Source organism: Xiphophorus hellerii, unplaced genomic scaffold (assembly GCF_003331165.1).
Source record: "Xiphophorus hellerii strain 12219 unplaced genomic scaffold, Xiphophorus_hellerii-4.1 PGA_scaffold_84__1_contigs__length_63317, whole genome shotgun sequence".
NCBI lineage: Eukaryota > Metazoa > Chordata > Actinopteri > Cyprinodontiformes > Poeciliidae > Xiphophorus > Xiphophorus hellerii.
This window is the reverse complement of record NW_022587659.1, coordinates 4261-8790: the sequence shown is the minus strand read 5'-3', so window position 1 is coordinate 8790 and position 4530 is coordinate 4261. Positions and strand designations below refer to the sequence as shown.

At 37.1% G+C, this 4530-nt stretch overlaps 1 long non-coding RNA gene across 1 annotated transcript; it reads right to left on the bottom strand.

Moving 5' to 3' along the window:
- Positions 1–2826: 2826 nt before the first annotated feature.
- Positions 2827–3421, bottom strand: LOC116716731 (uncharacterized). The gene is made up of 2 exons (XR_004338610.1): positions 3219–3421; positions 2827–3095 (listed from the first exon to the last, which is right to left on the bottom strand). It is a non-coding gene; the product is annotated as an uncharacterized LOC116716731 (long non-coding RNA).
- Between the last annotated feature and the right edge of the window lie 1109 nt (positions 3422–4530).

Sequence of the window (4530 nt, the reverse complement as noted above, 5' to 3'; positions counted from 1 at the left end):
TTAATAGCACTTTATGTTTTACTCATAATCTATCGCTAATATATTTGTAGAATAATTTAGAGAAACAGAACAATGTAACATTTATTTTTCATAATGTAGGACTGATTTTTTTTAAGTTTTCAAAATGTACATTTTTCTAAGAACTAATACATTTTTAGAAAAAATTAGACAAACCCTAAAACTATAAGAGGGATAAATGTGCTTTTTATATTTTCAAAGCTAAATACCAAACTGCTGCTCCAGTATGTCCTGACTCTTATGGAGAGTGAAGAGTGTCAAATGATAACAAATAACTTATGTAATAATTATTTAAGTGTGCCATTAATTTATTAAAACTCTTCACTGTTCATAGATCTGTCTTTTGATCCATCTTTAAATAATATAAGTTTATTCACAAATTGCTTATTTAAAAAATGTAAGTAATGTTTTGTAAAATAAATTCTTCTTTATCTTTGATTATTTTTTGCAAATATAACTCAACAGATCTTAATTAAATGTTCAGCTTGGATTTAATTTAAATGTAAATTATGAACTTTTTGTCATCTTGATATTTCTGAACTAAATAAACTTCATTAAAAGTTTATCTTTAATAAAGTCAGAATCCAGAGCTGTGCAGATTACTACCAACTTCAACTGCGATCTCTACAGAAACAGAGACGCTTGGCCTTCAGTGAAACCACCTGTCAGATCAACTTTTCTGTCGAAAAATCGTTTAGTTTCAACCATATTTATTATCTTTCAAGTCCCGTACTTAACTATTAACCATTTATTTAAGGAACGTTGTGAAACTGCAAAATAAAACAGAATTTTCCTCCACTTGTCAATTTTCTCTAATGTGTTTTGAAAAAAACATTCAACTTAAAGTAGCAGTAAAGCTGAACTGATAATATGCAGAGGTTGCATAAAACAACATAGCGATCGAATTGTGTATTAACAGGCAAGACAACAGTTCAGTGTGGCTACACCGCCTAATAACTTTCTGCCATGGCAGCACAGTGCTTCCCGTACATGGAGGAGAAAAATCATAGCAGTCTCTCAGTTCATTGAGCAATACAGAATATAAGCTCTCAAATAGCTTATTTATTATATTTTTATACTACCATAAACCATAAATAGAGTTAAAATGTAAATTTTCTGTGTTTAACTGATATATTTTCTACATTATGCTAAAACAATATCTATGGTTGTGTTAAATTCTCTTTCATGCTCAGTCTTTAGTGTAAGACAGTTTAGGACGCCCCCTTGTGGATTGAAGTAATCCCTTCACTCCTTCCAGAGCCTGAGATTTATTGCTGGTGTGTTTTTCAGAGAAGAAAAGCAACACATGGAAAACATTTAACATTAATTCCTGAAGGTGGGGTCTCTGTGTGCAGGTGAGGTTTTCTGAATCAGTGGGACTGACCACCTGTCTGAGCTCGGGGACGTGGGAGGGGCTCACGGCAGGCTCTGTCCTAGGATGCCCTCTTGACTTGGTGGTGGGAGACAGTAGGACTCTGGCTGCTGTAACATCACTGTCTCCCACTCCCAAGTAAGAAGCTGCTGCTGAACTGCAGAGCTCCTTCAGTGACAGATTGCTGCATCGGAGCCCAAAGGAGCATTATTGCAGCTCCAGCAGCTGTTAGACTTTGTAACATCACTGCTTCCTTCTGGTATTTGCACATTCCAGCTGATATTTGCAAAGTTTTTCTGAGTTTTGTGAATAGTCTGTCACTTTTTTCTATCTAGACATATGCACATTTTGTGCATTTTTTAAAATTATTCAACTCAGTTGCACATTTTTACTAATCTGAGTATGCTATTTATAATAACTATACTGTATTATTTTCCTTATGTTGTAAATTTGCCGTTAGTGTACTACAACTGTCCTTTATCATTCCTCAGTTACGCTACGTGTGTAACATACCTGCTATAATTAGCATAATTTGTAATTAGCTTACATCATACCGGTATTATTAGGACTATTTTATATTAACCACCTACAGGAGTAGCCAAGCTAAAAAAAATATATTTGATTTACAAATGCAGAGGAGTATTTAAATGTGCCATAGTCATTTAAACGTACACACACAATGAGTTCTGGACGAGCAGCTGCATCCAAAACCTACGCACCAAGTGGGGAATTGCAGATCAGCCCTCCCGGAGGCAGAGGCAGAAGGGCTCTTGAGGGACAAATCATGCTTTCCTGTCTGGCTAAAGGCCCTGTTCATCTTCCCATGTCTGAATTTTTCAGGGAACAAAGTGACCAGATCAGACATTTTAGAATAATTATGAATGCTTCAGATAAGGCCCATATTAGATTATTATTATTTTTTGTATTTTCCATGCACATAGGGTCTTTTATAGCACAATCAAGTAACTGTGTTAGCTACAGTTGCTGTAAAAATGCTGTATATACCAAACATGACTTAATTTGATGCCTTGAAATTGGGCTTCTATCTTTTAAGACCGTGGTGTCAAACTTCAGTCCTGCAGCTTTTAGTGTCTCCCTGCTTCACCACACCTGGCTCCTATATTATATTAATATTTTGATATAAAGCTCAAAAAAGTTTTTTACTTTAACTGGCACTCGGAGAAATATTCATATCCCTTGCAAGCACCCAGACTCCTCTCTCAATGTTTTTCATTGCACACTTAGGTATTTTAATCAATCCCATTGTTCAACTTTGTAGGAACAATTTGCCTTCTATTGTTTCAAAATGACAGCCCACAAGTTCATAAAGAAATGTCTATAAAGACATGCATGAGTGATATCAGTGTGGAAGAATATGGGGGAATTTTACTGCCACAAGTCGAAAGCAGGATTTCAGACTGAAGGAAACAAACGCACCCAGTACAACACTTTTATTCTATTGGCTGAGAGGTTGCCAGCCAACGGTACTTTTTCTTCCAAGAGAGCAGAAAAGAATTTGCATGCAAGCAGAGAGCTTTGATCCGAGCAGAGACCAATTCTGAGCAGACTCCAGTTCATCTTTCAAATGCCGGCTCTCGTTGTGGGCCATGGCCAACCTGCGGGAACCTTCTTCCACATCCCGCTCCAGTCGGGAACACTCCTTCTCCAAACGTCTTGGTTCACCGGCCAAAGGTGTCTCCCCACCCTGGAAGGGGATGAAGACACATGCTACCAAAATGGACAAATCTGAAGCAATTTAAATGTTTGCAAATAACAAAGAAAGACTTGAGTAAAAATATCCAAAAACAAGCTGAGACAGAGACAACACCTTGAGATACGATCTGGAGAAAGATGCATGAGTGGTGTTGGACCTTGAACTTCTGTCATGCAAAGTTTATCTGCTGCTGGCAAGATTAGTATCACTGGAAAAGGCAAAACAAAGAGTGACGTTAGAGAATAAAAAAACTGGCATGCAGAAGATGCCCACAAAGTCAGTTTCATGATCATCCAAATGACAAAAAAGCAGTTTCATAGTTTGGTAGTCCATGCAGGTGTTGTAGTTTAGAGATATTTTCTTTACAGCTTGAGATGCATCATATATTATTGGTTAATTTTATACATCAATCATGTCAACACAACCAAATGTAAGTCAATGTCACTTAAATAAAAAAAAAGACTGTTTTAGATTAGATGAAAGAAGGAGTGAAACTTAATAAAAAGTGAAACCTTTTATTTGATTTAAGTCAGAATTTCTTCAGAAGTTAACAGACTGTTGTTTTGTGCTCTGGGTGGTCTGAGACTTCCTGCTCATTAGCGACCAAAAATAATCTGCTTTTTCCTGTCTCTTTCCCAGCTGCCACATGTAGGAAGTTGTAGCTTTTATGAACAGCTGGACTGACACCAAGAAGACATTTGCAGAAATGTAGCATAACTTGCACATGTAGTGCATTTTTGCAATTCTTGTGTTTCCAGTTCCCAATGGAAAATCAAACAATGAGTATTTTCATTTGTGTCTGTGTTGGATACAGTTTTGGTGATTAATTTGTGTGTTTATGCATTACCAGGGAAACACTATATCTGGTGCAGTTGCCCAACACGGTACCAGAAATCTGTTGACCACAGCTCTTAGGGGGAGGGCAGGGAAACGTTTTTGAGGAAATGGGTGTAGAGAACCCCTCCTATGCCCAACTCTGCATTCCTCCTCTGCACTCTTTTCTTCAAGTTAATTTTTCCAAACGCCTCTGCAGAAGAAAGACGAGAGGAAAACAGCAGAGCAGCAGCTGAACCATCAGAGAGAACTATCAGGAGTTTATATCCTGTTGCTCTGAACATAACGGTAAGTTTTTTCTTTGCAGCAGCCTGACGCATATTAGATTACACCAAAATAGGTCATTGCATGTTTTTATGAAGATGCTAACCAGAGAGCTTGCAGATGTAATTAGATGTCCTAAAATAGCTTTGGTCTGAATGTTTTACACAAGTAGAATGATGGTTTTATGTATTTATGATTGGTTTGCATTTGTAAGATTCCAAAGTTACATCTGCATATAGTCAAAGAGTCGTACAAACACATTTCTCTCTGACCACTTCCTGACAATAACAGAGCAGGGAAGGATATCAAACCTCCCTCTCTAGAGTTT